Raw genomic sequence first — 22,944 nt, 5'->3', positions numbered from 1 at the left:
AGATAGGGGCACCAGACTGATAAACGAAGAGGTTCAAAAAAGTCAGGATTCTGCTCAGCCACATCCACCTAGGAGCATGGCAGCGATGTGTGCGTGCCCCATACTTGGGAGGTGATGGGAGATCTTATTTTTACACCCTGTTGGGGTTATTTGCTCCCAAGAGGGAGAGAAAAATCAAATGTAATAGAGTCCATGAAACCAGATGGTAACAATGCAAGTATACTGAATTCCTGCATTGGAACTAACCGTCTCCCTCACTGAGCTCAAGACTGAATACTGCAGCAGAGAATCAAATGCTCAAGTGGGGAAAGAGGGTCTTAGCCTGGATGAAGCACACCTTAGTGGTCAGTTTATAATATTTTAGCCTCACAACACTGCACAAAATGGACCAGAGGCTTAGCACTCTAATGGGCTACTCCCAACCCCAAGCCAAAGAAGTTTCAAAGCCCTAGAGAACTGGGTGGGGAATGCCGTAGAGAGAAGCATTGAGAGCTTTAAAGGAAACTTAAATCTACTTTCCAACCCTGAGTGGAACATCTCAGTGTCTCAACTGTGCTTACCATCTAGCACACTTGGAAAGCTGGGACTCAGTGGACAAGGATTCACATCACACAAGTGTAAGAAAGTGCCCCCGTCTCTCCCCCATGCTCCTCTCCCCAAGAAGCTGACATCAGAGGCCTCCCACATTCTTTCCTGGGTGATAACTCAGAAGACAACTAACTACTCAGGGAAATGGCTATTCGTCAGGGTGTAAACTAATAAGGAAAACTACCCACAGATTCATGTAAAACACAAACAAACAAAACACCTAGGCCTGGAATCAAGAAATCTGTTCCTAACTCTGGCTTTGCCACTAATGGACTCTGATCTTGGGCTTGTCATGACCCCATTCAGGGCATCAGTTTCCCCATCTGTCAATGAAGACCCATCAAGTCACTTCTGACCATGGGAGTAACTATTATATGACTCATACTATGGCAGGGACACCAGGTTTTTGGTTGTTTTGTTTTGTTTTCCAATATTTGTTTATTTATTGAGAGAGACAGAACGAACATGAGCAGGGGAGAGGCAGAGAGAGGGAGAGAGAGGATCCCAAACAAGCCCTATGCTGTCAGCACAGAGCCCAATGCAGGGCCCGATCTCATGAACCATGAGATCATGACCTAAGCTGAAATCAAGAGTCAGACACCTAACCAACTGACCCACCCAGATGCCCCAGGTATGTAAGCTTCTGAAAAATACGGTATACGCCCAAGTTGAGGTTGAAAGTGTTGAAGTGACTGTCCTGAGAACCCACAGCTATTAAGTAGAAGAGTTGGGGTTTTCAACCCATCTGTCAGACTCCAGACTGCATGACCTTCCCGCCACCAGGAGAGGTGCCATGATTCAAACTACCATATTCCTGGACATGCCCTTCCAAGTCCACGTCTTGAAACAGGAATGCCCTGCCCCGAGCAGGGCAAACCCCAATTCCTGCTGCTGCCATGCTGCCTGCCACTGCTCCCTCAGGGGGCCCTGCACTTGACCTGGGTGTGCCTCTTCCTCACACGCTGGTCTAGGCCTTCCACGCGGGGCAGGGCATGTGCAAGCAGGCCCTCTCAGAGGACCCCTCTCCGGAACCAGAGCCCTGCACGGCCTCTGAGGCATGAAAAGCAAAGCCCAGTGCCTCCAATCACTAGTTACACCCACCCACTAGACTCTCACTTCCCCCTCCATGGCATTCAGCCAGTGCCACCCACTCACCACACCAGGGGCGCGGGCTGGCTTGTGCCGCGGGCCGAGTCACACAGAACCTCCAGGTCTCCATTTGCTCATCTTCACAAGCATCTACTTTCTAGGACGGTCACGGAGGTGAAATGAAATCACTGTGGAAATGCCTTGTACCCTGTAACATACTGTACATAGGACAGGTCATGGTGGTGGATTCCCCTTCCCAGGGACAGCAGCTGGACAAGAACCTGCTATCTTGTGAGGGATCTATGGAGAACACATCCACGTGCATTTACTGTTGAGGCAACAAAGAACTACTCTGCCAAAGAGCTGGAGGCACAGCTGCAGTCCTTGCTCATCCACTAACATGGAAATTGTCCCGGGTCACCTACAAAATAGGGATAAGGCCACCCGCGCTGTCCACACCCCAGGCTGCTTCCAGACTGAACAATGGAAGTTGCTGGGCAAGCTACAGAAGTACGCTGTCTGTCACCCCACCATGAGGTTGCCGATGAGGAATGTCACAGGCAGAAGAAAATTTGGCTAGTTTTCCTGCTATTCAAAATCACCAAGAGCCTCCCAGGGCAAAGAAAAAGGGCAAAAAGGCGATTCGTTGGGGGGAAAAAAAGCAAACAGCAATGATCATCCGGAAGGCAGCTGAGGGGAAGGGGAGGGGGCAAGGTCAGACTGCTGGGGCAGCTTGCTCATCCCTCCAGGATCCCCTAGTGGCCTGGCTTCTGGAGAACCACAGCCCAGAAAGTGCCTGAATGGCTCAGTCAGCCAAGCATCTGACTACGGCTCAGGTCATGATCTCCTGGTTCAGGAGATCAAGCCCCCCATTGTGCTCTGTGCTGCCAGCTCAGAGCCTGGAGCCTGATTCAGATTCTATGTCTCCCTCTCTCGGTCCCTCCCCCACTTGCACTTTGTCCCTCTCAAGAATAAAACATAAAAAAAAAAAAAAAAAAAAAAAAAAAAAAAAAAAAAAAAAAAAAAAAAAAAAAAAAAAAAAAAAAAAAAAAGAACTACAGCCCAAAGCAGCCCCTCAAAAAAAAAAAAAAAACACTTTGCAAAATAAAACTGTTGGGTGCACACACACCCAGGACCGCTCGCTTTATGTCAAATGCTTTATTTAGGGCCTCCTGGGAACTGTGTCAGGTGCTGAGGGTCCCCAGGGAAGGGCCCTCCCTTCTCGGTTCTCTGGGCTCCCTTCACCCAGAGCAAGGGGGTGCTGACAAAGGTATGAGGTCAGCCCTGGCCACGCCACCTGCTCGCAGGTGCAGACTGTCACAGAAGCTGCCCCACCCCCACCCCGCCGCTGCTCCCTCCATTCAGGGAGGGGAGGGTCGCTTCTGAAATGGTCTTCCCAGCAGCACTGAACAGAAACTGCTACGAAAAGGCAGCAAAATACCACTGGTCTCCTCCACCACTACTGCCACCGCCCAGCCGTGGCCAGCTCTGCTGTTTTTGTGGGTTTTCTCCTCAGCTTTTCCTGCTCCCCTTGCCCCCTTCCGTGTTTCCTCAGCTGACAGGGAGAAGCTAAGAACCACGATGTGCCCCGCCAAACCTACTGGGGGAGGCAGCGTCTACTCCTCAGCCGCTAAACCTGGGGTGTGTCCCGCCAACGGTTAGCTCCAGGCTTGGGGCTCTGCGAGGTTCTGATTCCAGAGCAGAGGCACCCACACGGGCAAGTGGGGGAAACAGAGAAAAAGCAACCCTCAGCCCAGAATTACATACAGCTGATTCTTCCTGCAATAAGGTAATGGGGGATAAACTAATAAATGCATGTCCCCACCCCCGTCTCAGGCTCAAGGTTTCTATTTTTATTCCAGATGAGCTCGAGTAATCACATCTGAGCTGCCAGTCAGCTGGTAAGAGTGACTCTAAGAACTCTGACCTAAACCATGGCTTCCAAAGGGCCTGGCCTGCTCTGCCCGTTTCAGGCAGGGCGGCCCTCACAGCCAAACGGTTTCAAAGCACACAGACCATAAACACAAAATTAAAAGGTGAAGTAACGAGGGAGGGAGATGTTTACTGGAAACTTAAATTCTCCTGCCCAGAAAATATAGGTCTTTTTTTAAGCACCCAAACACACACACACATATAAGGCCTCTGCCACCCACCTTAAGAAATATGTACTTTGCTCTCTATATATAGCTTTCTTATCTGCCCCCGATTACACTCAGCTCGTGACCGTGAAGCCTGGAATAATTACCCACAGAGAAATAACAGCCTTGGCCACAGCCAGGGCTTAACAAAGCCAGTCCTGCATTTACTGACAATCACACAATTCGCTCACACGACAAACTTGAGTTTCCTGATGCACAAATAATCATTCCCATCCACACCCAAAATGCAGCCACCACTGAGAGAATGCCAGGTGGCTACTGGAACCAAGAACAATCCTATTCCATGGTTATTTCTGGGTCCAGCAGAAAAGAACTTTCCAACTGAAAGGACGTGGAACATTCAGGTGGGTACCCGGAAGCTCGAGGAAAATGTACTCTTGAGAGCAATGTCGATGGGGAGAAAAACGTAAAGTCATTCCTGCTGGCAATGGGGTACCCACCAAGGCTGCCCCCCAAAACCACTGACATCAGGTTGGGAGGGGGCCTATCTGCCCAGTAGTGGGGTATCTCCCTTTCACTAGCTCAGAACCACATTCCTTGATGCCACTGTCGCCTCCCGCCCTCCCTCGCCCCTCCTTCGGCGCCCCCAGGTACTCACCGCGTGCCCACAGCAGCGAAGGCCCTCACTACCGCACCCCAGACTTGTGTATCAAGCCCCCAGGGAGACTGTATGCTCTCTGGAGACAGGGGCCGTATTCCCCATTTCTCTGGGCGTCTTGCTCATTTGTTGCCCGATGCCTTCCTCATTCATCTCAAAAAGACCAACCTAGGTCTGGCATCTCAAACCTTGTCACTATAAAAAGCTTCTGGAACACCTTCCCCCCCCCCCCCCGTTTTGTCCGTGAAACTCTCTGGAGTTGATCAGAACTGAGAAGTTCTCCTTTCTCCTGGGGCTCATTTCACACCAGCGGAAGCCTTCACCCTCGCCTTCCTATAACCACCACCTGCGAGAGAGAGATTCGAATTCAGCTGCCCTTCCCCATTATGGCCTTTCCATTAAAACTTAACCCGGACAACTGTGTCCCATCAGATTTTGTAGCTAGAGGGGTGGATCCCCTCCAGGGACCCACGACCAGCTGGGCACCGGCGGGGGAGGTTAACACACTACAGCTCAGACCACGGCAGAGCCACGTTCACCAAAGCACAGAACAGCCTACATGCTTCCATAGCCCCTGCAATCCACCAAGGCGTTGCCAAGGATCTGACACAAAGGTACACCTGCGTTGGCTGAGGCTTCTGACTCCATTTCTCCAAAAAATAAAAATAAAAATAAAGTGTGGGTGTGTGTAATGGCCTGTTTAGTCCATCCCTGCTCCACCGCTACCCTGGCTCCTCCCCCCACTTAGTACTTGGAGTTTCCTGAGCAGAAAGAACCAGTTACAGATGGTTCCACTGCTCGAGAGATGCGGAGAAACCACCGACCCAGAGATAGGAGACAGCTGGAGCTCTAAACCTCAGGGTAGCAGGCAGCTGGGATCGCCAAACCAACGTGCTTTTAGAATCTAGAACTTTTCTGTCTGAGCGCATGCACTTTATTTTTAAGCAGCCCGCTGTCACTCCCTGCCTCCCACCCCACCCCAGGTGCCAGTGCCACTGAACCACAGCTTTACGTAAGATCTAGGGCTTAGATTCTCCATCCTGGCTACAAACTGCAATCGCCAGGAGAGATTTAAAATCCAGATTCCCAGGTCCCACCTGCCGACATGCTGCATTCATCCATCTGCCGTGTGGTCTGGACAGCAGAATTTTTATAAAGCAGCCAGGATTGAGAACCCTCCACAGGGGGCTTGACAACTAAATGTGAATCGTGATGAGGCAGGACTCCCAGCTCCCCCCAGCTCCCCTCGCACCTCAAAGCTTTTTCCGTTCTGTTTTCTGGGGGCCCCCAATCTCTAGCCCCCACAGTGATCGTACAGTGATCCTGAAAGTATCTGAATGAGTAACAGAGCCATTTCTTTGAATGCAAGCTCAAGAATTAGAATTTTTACAGTGGAAGAAACTTTAAAATCCTGGTAAGCCAACGCCTTGGGTCTATAAAGGAGGAAACCGGGGGCCCAGGGTAGTAAAGTGACTCACCCGAAGTCACAAAGCTGGTTCACCAGGCTAGGATGTAGGCCTTGTGCCTCTAATTCTCTCTCCTGACAGCACAGGAGACAGACTCCCAATGAAAGCAGCATCAAAAAGGCACAGTCGTTGCCTACTTGTCATACGCTTTCAGACACCATCCTCCAATTAATCTCTGGAAGGTTCCAGGCCTCAGTGGCCTTAAAACAGCTTAAGAACAAAATGATGCTTCTCTTGAAAGATTCCTGAGTACACCAGTCAAACTGTAATCCTCAAAGAATATACTTGCTGGCTGAGGTTCATGGAAAATGCCATTAGCGAAGAGATTCTACCCCAGGTTTGAAAGGGCACTCTGTGGCACTCTAGGCCTGAGAGACCGAAAGCCAGGAGCAGATTCTGGTTTCTTCTGGATAAGAGAGAGTTGATTGTCGGTTTAAAATCTCAAACCAACCTGTGAACACGTTTCCCTTCCTTCCTGTATTTTTATGGCCCCGGGATTGGAATGCAGCTGGCACCTTGGAAACGCAGGAAGCCTGTGCTTCGGGCTAAATAAGAATTCCTCTTTGCCTGCAGATTGACTTCCCTTGGCCCGGGAACAAGGGCTGGATTCTCATCAGGTGGGCCTCATTCCACCACAAGCCTGAAAGCTTCCGGAAGGCAGAAGGATGTACAGCTGTCCAAACCAACAATGCATTCACAACTCCTGGACCATCATGATGTCTGGTCCCCCCTCCCACCAACTCAAGATGCTCAATAAATATCTAGGGAGTTTAAACAATGCCTATGATTGAATTAAATAAGGTCATTAAGGAATGAGCCACCTCTGAAGGTAGAGCATCAGATGAAAACTTAGACGTGTCCCCTAGGAAAACATGTGCATCAAGAAAATGGCAAAGGCAAGATGCCAAGGAAGAGAGGACAGAGAGGTGTCGTGAAATATCACAGCTGATTTTGAGCTTTGGGATCATCTCAAAGCTTGTCATGTTGTAGCTGCAAAGGCCCCAGAGAAGCCAAGCTGACTTTCCTGAATTCATAAAGCCAACCTCGGCCACTCAGTGGCCGAGGACGCTCAGCCTCACCGAAGTAACGGGACACCGTGGCCACATTTCCTCCGTGTGCGCATCTGTCTGTTTACTCGAGGACTGAACACTTCATTGAACCTGTGGCTTCGATAAGAATGAAGAGGAAAACCAATATAGGGTGTGGGAGGAGGACAGAAAGGAAAGGCACGAAGTCAATTGCAGGCATTGCTGGGATGCTCAGGTGCTGATGTCCAGAGAGCAGCTGGAGCGGAGGGTCTCTAGCTATGGGAGACGCACAGAGCCGGGGGTCTCCCCCTACAGTGAAACCCTGGGAGAGGAGATGTTTTCACTGTAGTTTTGATCCAGCCCAGCTGGGTAGCACGAGGCTCGCTCTGTGGTTGGATTTTTCTCATTGCTGACCTTAAGGCCGACAGGGAAGAAAGGGAGGAAGGGAGGGAGGGTGGAGGGAAGGAAAGGAAGGAAGAAAGGAAGCAAGGAAGGAAGGAAGGAAGGAAGGAAGGAAGGAATATGATGGCCGAAAAGATGACATTCAAAAGGATTCTTGGATCAAAGTCCCTTTGTGAGTACTGTTATTTTACCCTCCTCCTAACGGTAACCACTTCCCACATGAGCCCCAGTAAGGCAACCGTGCAGCCCACAAAAGAGATAGAAATATGACCACACTTCCCTCTTATAAACAGGCGATGGTAAACAGCTGAGGCCACTGGTCCGCAGCCGTGGTTAAACAAAGGGTTGGGGGGCACCCCTGGAATGGCAGGCAGGCCCTCCACCTCCCCACAGGCTGCCTCTCCCTCTGTCAGTGGGGAGCTCGGGCCATTAACTTCAGAACCGGAGCTGATCAAACAGAACCAGGAGCCGCACGCTGGGACAGCTCAGTTCGGTTTCACGCCCAGGCTCGCCTGGCCACTACTCGTGGAAACTCAGGAATCTTCAAGGAAAGTAGCTGTTTTGGTTCCAGACCTACGCTCAAAGGTGCCTCTGCGGGGGACCGAGTTAAGAGGGAGGGAGGACAATGTCACGTGTTTACTGAAGTGTGCAACAACACCCCAGCCACGACCTCGGATCAGCAGTGCGAAGGCTTCTCTTTTTTTCTTTTTTTTACAATAAAAGCAAAAACTGCTACTTTCTCAACCAAGCAAGAAAAACAGGCAAACCTCAAGCAAACATGTTTAATTAGCTTTTAGATGCTCCCCCAGGGTCCTGAGTTCTCCCAGCATCTAGATAAATAGGAAAATGAAACACGAGGCCTTGGGACAGGCTGTGGTTGTTTTGTTTTGTTTTGTTTTGTTTCTGAACTGGAATGAAAGCATACTTGCAGACCTGAAGTCAGTTATTAGCTCACTGTGACAGGAAGACTCCAGGGTATTCTATCTCTGCGGAAAGTTCCATCAGAAAACGACAAAAAAAAAAAAAAAATTACATACATCAGCCAGCACTTTGTTTTTAGACACTAAACATCTATAGAATTCTCATTTCTTCATCTATATGCTTTCAGAGAAAGTTTCTAGCAGATTCAAAGCCAGTGAGACTCACAACGACACTAAGTGTGCCATTATAATGCACGTGGTCTTGAAGGCAGAATCCCACAAGAACCAGTAGAAAATTTCCCCTGGGAGCATGAGGCGCTCTCAGCTCTGTACCCTTCCCCCACTCCAGACTCAAGGGCAAGTTTCTACCTTCATTTTGTCAACAGGAAAACGAGACTGGAGGGGTGGAGACAGAAATCTGAACTGCTTAAAGAGAACTGCCTTGGGTCACAAGATGTCATCCTTGGGCATAGACTTGAGAAGCCTTGAGGGTCTACCCTGTGAATCACACACTCATTTGTCTCCCTGAACCCCAATTTCACACCTCTTCCAAAGCTGCCACGTTGGCCGACTGCCAACAGTCCACCCACTAAGCCTCCAAACACAGTTACATAATTGTTTCTCCCTCTTGACTCGACTGTAATCTCCGTGGGGGCAGGGACTGGTCTCTATGTGGTTTAGCACCACAATCCCTGAATCAGCAAGACATTCAGTAAGTGCTCAGAAATCTACTCAGAGAAGAAGGTAAACAATCATCAAGTAGTGATTGAAATGTACCAAGTAGGGGGCGCCTGGGTGGCTCAGTCAGTTAAGCCTCCGGCTTCGGCTCAGGTCAGATCTCATGTTCGTGGGCTCTGTGCTGACTCGCTCAGAGCCTGGAGCCTGCTTCAGATTCTGTGCCTCCTTCTCTCTCTGCCCCTCCCCCTCTCATGCTCTGTCTCTCTCTGTATCAAAAATAAATAAAATATTAAAAAAAATTTTTTAAAAAGAAAAAAAATGTACCAAGTGCCTAGCGGGTACTAAGTACAATAATGTGTCAGAGCAAGAGCCTGGATCCTTGACTTCAAGGGGCTTATCACAACCCATTATTTCTGCCGTGACTGCACGGGACACAACATTGGCCAATGAGATTCCAGGAGGCTCTTCCTGGATAAAGAGACACCCCCCCCCCCACAGCCCCCAACAAGGAGAAGCAGCCCTTTCTGTCCCCTGGATGTGTAAAGAGGGTAATGCCTGGGTCAGTTGTGGCCATCCCTGAACCAACCAGGGCTTGAGCTTGAAGGCAAAACCCCTCAGGCTGAAGGTGGCAGACCAGAAAGATGGAAGCCTCCCCACCTCCAAACTTTGTAGAGGAGATAATAAACCTCTACACTGTTTAGGTGTTAGTTGGTTTTAGGTTACTTGTAGCCAAAAGTATCTTAAGGCGGTGAGTCTTGCCCTGATACAGAATATAGGATGGACCATGGAGGAAAAGGCCAATGCACTACCAGGCGGGAGAGGGCTGCATGGATAAGAGTGCTGAAGCTCAGCAAGAGAGTCCTGCCTTACCCATGACACGGCCTGGCCATCTCCATGGAGCCCAGGGCCCAGTTCCCACAATGTCTCTCTGAAGAACCGGAACATAAATAATTAATACTCCCTGCCCATACTCACCCACACACATGCCTCCTTGTGTCTGTGGGGTAGCAAAGGGGGGGGAGGGAGATGAGAATGCATCTTGTTCTATTTATAAGACACGGCGTAGCCGCAAAGGATGACGACCAGAGCTCCCTAGTATCAGCTCAAGTTCTCCAAGCAAGTGCTGCCAAGTTTGGCTTGAATTTACACTTCCCTTTTCTCAGCCTGTGACCGGTCCACTTTGTCACTCCAGCTGCTCCCCTTGGAGCTCATCAGACAGGGCCTCGCTTTTGACAGCCACTCAGTTGGAGAACACAGAAGACTCAAGTCCCTTTCCGGACTTGCAACGAATTATTCGGGGCAAGAGAAGATCGCAGGAGCAAATCCTGAGAACATAAAGCAGCAGTGAGACAGCGCCTAGCCCTTCTGGGCTCTCTACAGAATTCCACTAGCAAAGGGGTTATTCGGGGGCACATGCTCCGAAGAGTCCCTGGCACATTCCATGCATTGACCACAATCAGAGAGGAAGAAAAGGCATGCTTGCTGTTATTTTTAATTCCTTTCCTCCATGCCTTCCAAAATTTTTCAGCAGAAGGATTATCCACTAAACTTGCACTAGCAATCAGCCAGTGGTATCCTCCAGGCCTCTAAAATGGAACAGGGGAGCAGGAGAGGTAAGCTTCCAGAAGGAGTCTCTGCTCCTGGCCATTAAACGTCATCTGAGTTGCGCTGGGCCTGAGGACATCTCCTGGGTCTTGAAGGGACACAGCCTGTACAGGATACAGACATTCTAGAGCTAGGTGAATGCCTTACTGTCTCCTCACCACCACCCCCACTCTGACCTCTAACCTCTATTCCCACTGCTGGAGAGTTGCCATCAGCACAGCCAAACGTTCCCCAATTCCTGCTCCGGGTAAGGAAGCCCTCATGCCAACTTCACTAAGTTAGACTATTTCTGAGGCCTTGTCCGGCTTTCGAATATGATCTTGCTGAATGACCTTAGGCAAAGTCGCTTCACCTGGACTAGCAACAAATAACTCAGTCCCTTACCCTTCAGCAGGGACATATGAACTGGCTGATCTAATCCTCCCCATTTACCTAGTCAGGTATCATTAACCACTGGCACCGAGACAGGGTGACTTAAGGTGACTATCTGCCCAGGTCTTGCTGGACATTCCAGGCTTATGCTCACTTTCTGGCCATAATTAATAGTAGTACTGCTCCTTTTCACTCTTCGAAGTGTTCTGGTTTGTTCAGTGAATTCTAGCATCACCCTCGGTTCTAGACGGGCTAGAGATTCCAGGGCAAATCCGGCTCCATCTCTTACCGTGGGACCTAGAGCAACTTACTTAGGCAATTTCATGGACCTTCTTATGAGGCTGAAGATGGCAAGAAGGGTGGTCTCTTCTGGGGACAGGAGCCAGAGACCTGAATTCAGATTCCAGTTCAGCCACTGACCCCTCAAATCCTCAAGCTCCTCCTCTGTGAACATGAGTAACTCATCCTTCTCAGAACAGTACGGGTGGGTAGCGAAGACCAACTAGGCAATCAGCGGCCCATGCTAGTGTCTGGCATACAGTCGGCACTCATTTGGCGCTGTCTCGCTCCCAGGTGAGAGGGCTCAGGTGACCGGCCAGGGGTCAACAAGGCTGACTCAGATCCTTAGGCAAGGCCCCGAGCACAGCTCGCCTCAGCTTCTGGTACCAGGCCCCAGAGCACACCCGCCCTGAGTTCATATCCCATTGAATTCGGAGCATCGTTTACAATTTTCCTCTAAGGCCTTTGTGAAACTCTGGGTGTGAACTCGGAAGCCTTAATTCATCTCTGTCAGAAAGGGTTTTTAGCAATACTACAGAGCTGTCTTCATCAAGAAACTGTGGGTGACACTAACACTTTCCAGTTTGCAAAGTGTTTTGAATGCATAGCTTATCTAAATATTTATTTACTGAGAGAGAAAAAGAGAGTGGGAGAGACAGACTCTAACTGGATAAGGTAAGTCGTACCCAATCTCTAAACGCCCCACATGATTTCTGCTTGCTCTCAGTGCTAAAAGAAATGAACCACACTGACTTAAATAAACTATGTTGCTCTCTTATTAAGGAAAAGAATCTGTTTTTAATACACTTAGAGCATTCTGTAAATCTGCAGGACAGAACTGAGGCATTCTTGCTGGCTGCAGTGCAGTCAGGAAGTGAAAGGCTTGCTGGCCTAGATGATCATCAATGAAGAAATTAAAAACACTGTCCAGAGACATTCCACCTAAGGCTGTGTGCCAGGCACAGGGGAGGCCAATGGGGAGGCCGAGACCTGGTCTGGAGGCCTTTGCTTGGAGAGACCAGGCACCACTCCACTCACTTTCCCAAGGAATCCATGGCAAGAGGCGGGCATGACTCACCAGCTAATTACCTGAACACTTGGGCTCCCAGAACCCTCCTGGCTGTACAACTAGTCTTCTCTCCTGACGGTGAACAAAACACTATTTTCACCCTTGTCCAGACATAGCCTAAAGCTGTCCACATGGTGGTGTAAGGGATTATGACTCTGACCTGGATAACTCAGGCAGAAAACCTGCTGTTACTAGCCATGGGGTGGGGGAGGAAATGGAACCTGAACCCCACGGTGGCTTTGGCCATGCCATGCTCCTACTTGAAAAGCCCTGAGGCGCCCAAACAACAAGTTCTAAATGCCTCGCCTGGCCTACCAAAGCCTTCCCTGGTTCCTCTCTGGCCACTCCTCCCCCATGCCCTGGCCACCCCGGGATGTCCTGCTGGCCCCAGACCCCAGGTCCTTGCACACTCCTGTCTGGCCAGTGCTCCAGGCAGCCTTTGCCCCATGCCCACGCTCCGTCCATCCATAAGGTCCCACTGGAGCACCACCTCCTCTGTGAAGCCTCCTGCTTCCCTTCGAAAGGGAGTTGCTCTTCTTCCAGACTCCCAAATCAACACTTGTTTGACCTTTACTAGTGTCTGTCCCCCAAGCCCGCCATAACTGTGATCGAGGTGACCCTTTTTGGCCTCTATGCAGTTCAGAGGTAGAACCTCACCTCTAAAGCCCTATATCCCCTGAGCCTCATACAAAGTCAGCACCCAGGAAACGTACCCAATGACAAATGCACTAGCAGGTGTCAAACTCTAGCTCTGCTTCTGAGATGGGCAGCTGCAACATGTTATTGACTTCTACCTGATCTGCAATTCGCTCTGATCCGGGTTCAAGGTGAGGGAAATCGGTCCCTGTGGGAATCCCCACAGTCTTGTCCATATAGTGGTACCATCTAGGTGGGGTCTCCATTGTGGCTTGACAACAGAGAGGTGGTGCTAGAAACAAGCTAGCTCCACCCCTGGTGGGTCCCAAGCAGAGGACACGTGAAGGCTCGCATGCCATAGGTCACGTTCAAAAGATGGAAATCAAAGCAACTGATAAATGGAATATGTTCTATCCTCCTTACCTTGACAAATACTTTAATACAATGTGGAAGGCCAGGTTTGCATTTAGAGTTCTCTGAACTCTTGGTTTCACAGTGGGGTGTGGACATTGAAGGAGAACCGGGCCCAAGTGCCAGCCTCCCTCCACTCACCTGGCGCCATCACACCCTCAAAGGTGCTTGACACACACACAGACACCGCGAGCGTAAATTCCATCCAACTTGTCTACCCCGTGTCCTACCTTGTCAACCCGCAGGCCTCTGGGTGCACGCATGTCACGGAAGATGCAGTATGCCCCTCTCTGGGCAGAGGGACCTGGAAGAGGCCCACACAGGACCTGAAAGCAGCCTCGAGAGCACTGGGGCAGGGAACTGAAGGGTCAGGATTCACGGTATAGTCTGCAAGGAGGAGGTGCAGGCTCTAAATGGGCCATCCCTTGGCCCTAGGGCTCTGCCCCATGAGAAGAAGTACACCCAGAAAGAGGGTCAAAGCCCAGGCGTGTAGGCAGGAGTCCTCTCTTGTGCCTATCCAAGGGCAGTCTGGAGTGCCACCACCCGCACCCAAGTCATTTCAGAGCCACAAGTTTCTGGTGCCAACTGCCTTACTTGATGGCCAAGCTGACTGGTGAGGCGGCTCTTTCAACCGGAACTGCTTCCCGACCGGGTCTCAAAACAACACCAGAAACAATAAACATCATGCATTTCCACACACTTACGGGCAGGCTATCGGTGACAAGTGCATGAGTCACAGCGTTTCTTCTTCAGAGGTTTACCCATCCCCCGCCCCAGAAGCACTGATTCATCGAAGTTTGTTTTCAATACTATTATTTTTAGTCAGCCAAACACTGTTTTTTAAATGACAGTAAAGATGGGGAGAGGGGTCCCCTGCTGAAATTGACACCATCAGTCAAATATCCCCCTCGAAAGGGAGAAATTAGTGTTTACTGGGCACCTACTACGTGCTCGGAGCTGCAAATATTGGCCAAGGGCTTGGTCTCTCTTATCTCCTTTGGGTTCATTTATGGCAGTCCCACCTCCATTTTACAGATAAGGAAATGGGCTCAATACATTGAGGCAGATGTACCGAAGGCTACCGCAGAGTTAGCAACCGACACACTCCAATCCAAGTGTGTCAGACTCCAGCGCCCTTTGCTGTCTCTTCATTACCATGCTTTTCCTGGCCACCCACACCCCCCACCCCTGCTCCTCAGGTAATATTTTAAGAATCTGTTTGGTTAGAGATAAATAGTTACACATAAAACTTAAAGGGGCAGCAGAACAGGCTAACTCACGCTGCCCTCCCACACACAGAGAAATAAGGCTCACCTTGAGTCTGAATCCAGTAAGGGGAAGAGAGACTTTACAACGGGAAAGCTTTGAAGCAAAAGGAAAAACCCAATTTCCATCATCCGTGCCTGCTTTCAACCACTTGCAACTACTCAAAAAGTCCTTTCTGGATCCATTACTCCACATTTGGGCTCAGCCCAGAGGTGATTTTTTAAGGAAAAAATGCCTTTTGGCATTTTTGAGCCGTGACAGCGTAAAAACAGACCTTTAAAAAACACACACCCAAAAAGCATCACTATTTTCAAGAGTCCAGTCTAAAAGAAAAAAAAATGGTGGCACCTTAGCGCTACAACTTGGTGTGGCAGTCGGTGATGCAATACTTACTTAGCAGCAGCAGGGGCCTGATTTATAACTCTGTAGGTTTCAAAGGTAAAGCCTTACACAGTGTTTCTTAAAGCAGTACTCTAGTCCTAAACTCCCAGGAAAGCATTAGGGGAAAAACTTGCCCCATAGAAACATGGAGAGCCATGTGATACAGAAAAAGTACTGTTTTGGGGGAAACTCACTTTTCATTTCTTAGCTGGGGTTTAAACCCATAACCGCTAAGCTGTCAAACAAAAGGCACAAGCGTTCGAAATCCAGTATAGCCTTTCTTTATATAGACGCTTGAAAATAAATAAAGGAAGCTTCCTGGGTAAGCTCTGACGTACGAGCAAACATTTTCCACAGGTATCCTTTATAATGCCTACCTCTTACATTTAACCATTTTTAGGCGCCTGTGGTCATTAGTTTAAGTAAACTTCCTGCTCTGAGAAGAGCCAAAAATAGCAACAAAAGAAGAAAAATTGCTCGCAGCAACTCAAGACACACAGCCTTCACGTCTTTATCCTAGAATTCAGCTATTTTTATATTCCTTTGTAGTTAAATTTCACTGATTTAGACTCACAGGGTAAAGGAGAGGCAGGGAGGAGAGAAGGGTAACATAACCAAAATTAAAGACTGGATTATAGTTTTATTACCTTCATTTATGTAAATTAATTGGCACTAGATTGATAGGGTCTTAGGACATTAATAATTAAGCAAGACCTATGATATATTGTTCAATTGAATGCATGCAAATGGGAGCTTCTAAAATGCTTGCACTTTACAGTTGGAAAGGCCCTCCAGTAAGGCCTATTGTCTCCCCTCTTTCCCAACTGAGAACATCTGAGGCCCAGAGACGTTAAGCGATTTGCCCCAGGTCACACAGCTAATCAGAAACAGAGCTAAGTCTAGAAACCTACCCAGGTCTGCTGACTCCCGCCTCCTAAATGCCCCCCAAAACCTTGTTTATAACAAATTTTTCTTTGACAGCATTCATGGGGAGAAAAGGCCTGTTCAACAAACTTTAGCCTAGTCCAGAATTAGCCAAACTTCTTAATTAATAGGCGTCTACTGTGTTTTCATTTTCAACTGAGTCTCTCTGTCAAAACATTCGGCAGCAGTATGTCATGGTGGCAGGCCGCAGTTTACAGCAGAGGCCTCAGATAATCAACAGCGGATAGTGTGACTTGTGCTGCAGATTTGCTATTTCTAAAATAGTTAATTAAATCAAAACAAAGCATAATGTTACACACGCAGGCACGCACACGCATGCGCACACATGCGCGCGCGCAAATTACCCTCTCAGGACTCAATAAACAGTAAAGTTTGAGGGATTTGGCTCTCCAGCATCAAGAAAGCAGCATTTACAAATTAACTCGTGGGAACACATACAGCATGACTACAACTCCACAGAACCCACGCTGGCAGCCAGCGGACTAGAAGCTATATGAAGGCAGGGACGGTGTCTGTTTTACCATTTCCTAGCTGCCTGGCTCCACGTAGGCACGAGGAGGGAAAGCATAACAATGAACCGGACAAGTCGTCTTGGGATCTTCGTTCTAAAACTTGGCGGACAGTATAATTAGAAACCAAAGTTCGGCAGGGTTGGGGTTAATACGGCAATTTCCAACTGTTTCCAGGAACCACTGTGCCTGAAGGTGGAGAGACTGAAGGCTCCAAGGCCAGGAACCTCTCCGTGGTCACTAGATGCCTCCCCACCCTCCAGGGGGAGGAGCCAGTGCCTTGCAGCCACTCCTGCGTGCACAAGGTGGTAAAGCACCCAGCCTCTGGGGAGCAACCTTTCTGGGCATTTCTCTTCCCAGCCCTCCAATACTATCAGATGTGGGTTTGAGGAAGGGGGCAGAGTTTATATATATATATATATATATATATATATATATATATATATATATATATATATATATTTTTTTTTTTTTTAAATAGGTCAATTCACCAAAGAAGAGAAAGACAGAGGTTAATTAGGACTCATCATGAGCCTTATTGATTGAGAAGCTGCATCCCCCATTAGAGAATTTAACAGCACATATAAGAGGCTGGGAGAGAAGGGGATAAAGAAAGTGGGGGAATAAGGTAGTGAAACTAAAGTCTGATTTCAATTTTTAAAAGCAGCCCTGCTCGGTCCTATTTATTTCAGAGAGGAGCTCACACAAAACAATGAGCGTATTGTGCATTCAATGGCATTAAAATCCCCTCATAAATTAACAAGTGAATATTAATGGTCGCTCAGTCCATTAAATCATGTTAATTTTATTTCCATTAAAATAATACAGCAATTACAAGTTTACATTACTAAACCAATATTTATTTTGCAAAAACTCATTTTAATTGGATTCCTGAGGTGATAAGCTTGAGCCACAGTCTGTCATTTTCACCAGCTGCTGGGATTTCTCATCAGGACGAAAGGACTACTGTATTTGTGGACTTTTCCCCATTATTTAAACTGTCATTTAAAACTTGATGTCCTTGGGGCACCTGCGTGGCTCAGTCGGTTGAGTGCTGGACTCGGCTCAGGTCATGGTCTCATGGTTCGTGAGTTCGAGCCCTGTGTCAGGCTCTGTGCTGACAGCTCAGAGCCTGGAGCCTGCTTTGGATTCTGTGTCTCCCACTCTCTCTGCCCCTCCCCTGCTTGCACACTGTCTCTCTCTCTCTCTCAAAAACAAATTTAAAAAAAATGTTTAAAAAGCTTGACGTCCTTGCAAAGACTTTTAAAAACGTGTTATTCAAAGCTCTTCCGTCCACCCAGAAATTCAGACTTGTAGGGTTTATTTCAGCAAGTTTAACCAGAGACTCAGAAAGCTAGGTCACACCAAAATTCTGAAATTCCAAATATCCACAATCATCTCCAAGTTATCCAGCTTTTATTGATACTCTGTTATATTCTAAGCTAATATGTCTAAAGTTACTGTTCGCACCAGCCCAGGAAACCTGAATTTCAGGTTTGCAATATGAAGTTACTTTTTACCTCAAAGGGAGAATGCTGTACCTTGGAATAAATCCTGCACACAGGTCACCAGCCCTTTGCATGCTATGAGGTAATATATTTACAACAGTACCCTGCTGAGCAAAAGGCAGAAGATAAGGGCGCCCTCATTCTTGTAGGCAGGTAGCACCATGTACCTGATCACGCCGTGGTTCAGAAGCTTCCTCTGGATAACAGCTCCTGCCCTCGTTTTGATTTTCCACCTCACATTGAACCCTCCCTCCTCTCCCCACCTCCTCCCACAGAATTAATGGTCTGTCCCCATGTCTCTGGGCACTTTGTACATCCCCAGGCTGCAGCCCGTTTCCTGTATCTTTGGCCAAGTCTATCTCCCAGTCTAGATAGGGAGCTCCTTGGGAACTGGTGCCCTGCCTTGCTCATTGTAGAAGGTATTTAATAAAGGAGGGAATAATTTAGTAATGAATGAATGATGGACACAGGAGGCTAAAGCATAATACTTCTATCTGCCGAACTCTCTGGTTTAACCAAACATTTCTGCAGGCCTTATATCATCCCGATTTTACAGGTGTAGACGTGAAGGATCTGAGACATTAAAATGAACTCCTAAATCCATCCAGATCGTAAAATGGCAAGGTCCAGGAGTTGAATTTTGTGCTTTTTCGGGAGAAAACCAATGGCTGCCATTATTTTGTTTTCTGACAAGGACTTCTAACAACATTTAAAAGACAGAGTATAGATCCCACCCCCACCCCCAAATCACTCCATACTAGAACTCATTGTTTCTTCCGATGGGTGGGAATAAAAAAGAAATTGCAGTTAGACATGCAAATAATGCCTTGTGAATGCTTTTGCCGAAACAGAAGCGGCTTACAGGCAGGGGGCATCTCAAATTTATCTCTGCATCCTCTCCCATTGCCTGCAATATTGACTCAGGCCTGGGAGGGGGCCAATCATTATCGATGAATCCACAAAATCCAACCCTGTAACACTGGATGAGGAACCGTGAGCCAGGGGCTGTCTGTAACATGCATTGGCCCAAACACTGAACTCCTGGGTGCAAGCAGCAAGTTCCAGGGTTCCAAATGGCAAGGGAATGTCAGGTGGCTCCTAGGTTCAACCGGAGCTCTGAACCAGACCTCCAGAGTTAGCTACTCGTGGTCTGTGGGCCCCTCTTCTTCCCAACCCCGGGACGGAACTCCCTTCATCAAGGTTAACAAGACAAAGGAAAAGGGATGGACCCCCCGCCCCACTGGCAGCCAGAAGTGGGCTTGCTTCCAACAGGCTTTACCAGAACAGTGTCCCGAGCAGCATCGAGAGGGAAGGGTAGACAGGGGATCAAGAAGGTATTAAAGAAGCCACTCCTACAGCCTTGGTAAAGGTCAAGCCCCAGACGTCTGAGAAAGGAACCTTAAAGATGACTATCTTTTTCCTTTCTCCCTCGGGTGAGAGTAGCCAGGCAAAGTCCAGGTGGCTAACAGGAGGAGGCCATGTTAGAAGAACAGATTCACAGAGAAAGGGGAGACGGGTGTGTGTCAGACTTGGTGTCTGGTTCAATCCCCCATTTTCCTCTGGACGCTGACACAGGAAAGTGCTCTGACATAAGAAAGCCCAAATTCCTTTCCAAACAAACCAGACTTTAAGCTTGGTCCAGCTCCCAGCAACTGGACGAAGGCATGGATCCCATAGGCAAGAGCACAGTTACCCATGTCCACTGAATCCGTCATTCTTCAGTGTGCCTGGCTCCTGATTACTGACATAACACGCACACACCTCTTCTGCCTCTCGGCTGTAAATGCTAGGACTCCATTCTTATCCTCTGGCCAGGAAGATGCCTTCTGCTTCACTAAGATACTCAAGTAGGTGACAAGTAAGATGCTGTTATACAACTTGTCTAAGTTCTGTCCGTCCTGCCAGACCTCCAAGTATCCTGATACCCTCTGTGCTGGTATATCTAAATCAAGCTCTTACCACATCCTTGGCACTGGTCTCTTTTACGTTCTTGATATCAGTAAGCCTGTACCGCTCCAGCTCTCCTGATCACGGAGACAGGTTAGAGCTGGTGCAGGAACACAAGTGAGCATGCAGTCTGGAAGATCCTAGGATACAGCTCTAACTGCCAAAGGTTGCTATTGCTGACCGTGATTATATTTTAGCCAAAACACACTTGTCAAATCTCCTTAGACCTCAGTCTCCTGAAACCCCCGGGTAGCTTTAAGTGCCCCCTGCCCACCCCCCACACACCATGGGATAACTAGGTTCAACATTTTCCCTGGTCCACTTTCCAAAGCCCTAGTTATAAAAGGTAGGAGAGTGAATGCAGATAATTCGACAACCACCACCACACTCTTTGGGGCTGAGCAGACATGCTGATATCTCTAAAGTGGAGGCCAGCTAGCCACCTCCCCCAAGACGTGGCCTTTAGAGTTCTGCCCACGACCAAAACAGTGGCAGCTGTTGCTAAGGGAGACAAGGTGACCCAGAGGCGTGGGCACAGAATCCAGGGATGAAAATCCATTTTGTCTAGGTCTACCCAAAGAACTGGGTTTCCCTGAGGGGGAAAAAAAATCGATCTTTGTATCAGGCCCTTGCCAAGGCAGATAGAAGATGTTCCATCTCTAAATCCCTAAGAGAGTCAGGAGAAGGCCAGGGGCATGTTAGCTTGAACTCTCAGAAACATCCAGAGCATTCTGCGCCTCAGGCACTGAAGGACTTTGGAAGAGGAAAAGGCAGGCCGTAGCTATGCCTCCCCAGAGGATGAACGAGGGGAAAGCAAGAGTTCTTCGCCAACCAGTCACTAGCCATTAGCAACTTCACCAAAAAAGATCCACAGCCCCCAGCCCCCCACCCCGAGCTAACAGTGCTCTAGCATTCCACCAAGAATGTATTCAGAACCTTCGAAGGAAAGAGCAGCACCCACTGGGAAAAGGAGCACATTGGATCAGAGTCCCAAGTCCACTGGGCCAAACGTCTTCCCCTCCCTCCTCCAACGTTGTCTCCACTTTTAAAAGGAGATAAACCTGAAGCAGGACCACCTTCGCTATTTTCCAGGAGTTTCTTTCCTGATCTCATGAAAACCATGTGAAAGTGCTTTGTAAACTGTAAAATACTTCACACGGCTGCTCCTTTTATAACTGATGCCTTTTACCCGCCCCCCCTTCTGCTGCAAGGCATAAAGCACTTGTCCTTAAGGCACCCAGACAGGTAAGGTGGGAGGTTTTTTTTTACCACCCCCCCCCACACAGAGAGAAGGATGACACTCATTCCCCCTCCCCCCACCCCCGCAGCACCCTGACAGAAGGAATAAAGTAAAATTAGGAACCAGAGCTGGGACCAGAACCCAAGGCTCCTGACCCTATCCCATCCCATCCCACCACCTCCTCTGAAGTCCATTCTGGCGCCCAATCGCACACCCAGAGCGCACTTCCCAGACGCCACACCACCTCCTCCCCCTGTATTGACTGGATCCACCCAGTTAAAAAAATATATATTACTTTTTATGCCAGCACTCCCACCATATGTGGTATTTATTTCCAGAGGAGGCCCGTTCTGGGCTCCTGTGCACAGATGTTACTTTGTGCCTGCCTCACACAGCTGGCAGGCCTCCTACAGCTGCCCCAAGCAGGTGGCCAAGGACGCAGCCCGCTCGTGGCCCAGGAGGAAGGACGACAATTTCTGTGAGGCGCAAGCCCCAGGGGCCCTCTACTCATTCCTCTGCAACCTGGGACCCCCCAAGGACATCCCGCCCCCAGGCACACACACTCCCTGGGTGCAGAATCAGACTTTAAAGGGATCCTAGAGGGAGAGACAAGAGGCTCAGGTGACCCACACCCGCCCCCCCCACCTCCGAATTCCCAGCCTGGGGCAGCTGAGCTAAGAAAGGGCCCTGGGGAGTGGAGAGAAGTCACTGACCCCTTCTATCAGCCATCTGTGAGCTCTCGCCTGACCTGGCTAGCGCGCTGCGGCGGAGAAAGGAGGTCCGGCCAGATGGCAAAGCGCTTGGGGAAAGAAGGGCTCTGCAGGAATGCGAGGGCCCTTGCGAGGAGGCCCACTTTGGGGCGCGCTTCGTTATCTGATCAGCTCCAAGCTCCCTCTCTCCTCCATCAACCCGCAATCTCAGGCTGAAAGCAGGGCAAAGAATCACTGGGGGAGGGGGAGGAGAGCCGACCCTAACCTCTGCCACTTGTCTCCCATTTGAAAGCCCTGCGCTGCAACGAAAGTACGTGTGTGCAGAGGGGGGCGGGAGACTGGCACAACCGAGTCTAAAAATACTCGATAAAAATGCTAATCCCGAAGGCAAAGAGAGAACGAAGAAGGAATCTGTCAATCACGAGGCTCCCGCTCCTCACCCACAGCCCCAGCTGTACGGACTGCATTCCTGTTGCGGAGGAAAGTGGGGGGACAGGACTGAAGGAAAGAAAGGGAGAGACACCGCCACCTCCACGAGCGCGGGCCGCGGGGGCGGGAGGCGGCGGCGGAGGAGGGGCTCCGGCCCGCGGAGCCGAACAAAGCGGGCCTCAACTTCTAGCCCGAGGCTCCCAGGAGTGGGGGGCGGCCAATTCCAGCAGCAACCCCCTTTCCCGGAGGTGAAAAGCGATTGGAAGTGAGAGTGCCTTGCAGAAGCCCGGCGCTCCGAATCTTCACAAATCCAGAGAAGGTTTTGTTTGGGGTCCCCTCCAACCCCTTCCCGACCGCTCTCCCCACTGCCCCCCCTTACACAACCCACATACACACACACATGCACACACGCGCGCACACACACCCTCCCGCTCCTACCCCACCCGGCCCTGACGCGTCAGGGGGCTGGGCGGCCGCGCCCCCCGGGTCGCTGGGGCCCCCCACCTGGGGATGGTGATGCACTTGGTGTTGACGTTCTGCGTGGTGATGGCCTTCTCCAGTTCGTCCAGCTGCCCGGTCTTCTTGAGCTTCTTGACCAAACTCTTGACCGCCTTCTCGCACCACTTCTCCTCCTGCCCGTTCTGCTCGCCTTTCTTCCAGCCCAACAGGCGCTTCACGATCGGGGGGGTGAAGGGCAGGATGGACGACA

The 22,944-nt window shown here is 49.5% G+C and overlaps 1 protein-coding gene across 3 annotated transcripts in view; it reads right to left on the bottom strand.

The window, feature by feature from the left end:
* Positions 1 to 22,944, bottom strand: part of SMAD3 (SMAD family member 3) — a 116,753-nt gene that overhangs the window by 91,561 nt on the left and 2,248 nt on the right. The window contains exon 1 of one of the 3 annotated variants that reach the window (XM_029950222.1): positions 13,531 to 13,778. The exons of 1 other annotated variant lie outside the window; for it this stretch is intronic. The gene's annotated coding sequence lies outside the window, so the exon portion shown is untranslated. Of the gene's footprint in view, positions 1 to 13,530; positions 13,779 to 22,944 lie in introns of those variants that run through there. One more of the 3 variants, XM_029950223.1, reaches the window with a different exon arrangement.

This window comes from Suricata suricatta, chromosome 9, assembly GCF_006229205.1.
Source record: "Suricata suricatta isolate VVHF042 chromosome 9, meerkat_22Aug2017_6uvM2_HiC, whole genome shotgun sequence".
Taxonomy (NCBI): Eukaryota; Metazoa; Chordata; class Mammalia; order Carnivora; family Herpestidae; genus Suricata; species Suricata suricatta.
The sequence above is the reverse complement of the archived record's forward strand: the minus strand, read 5'-3'. Positions and strand labels throughout refer to the sequence as shown.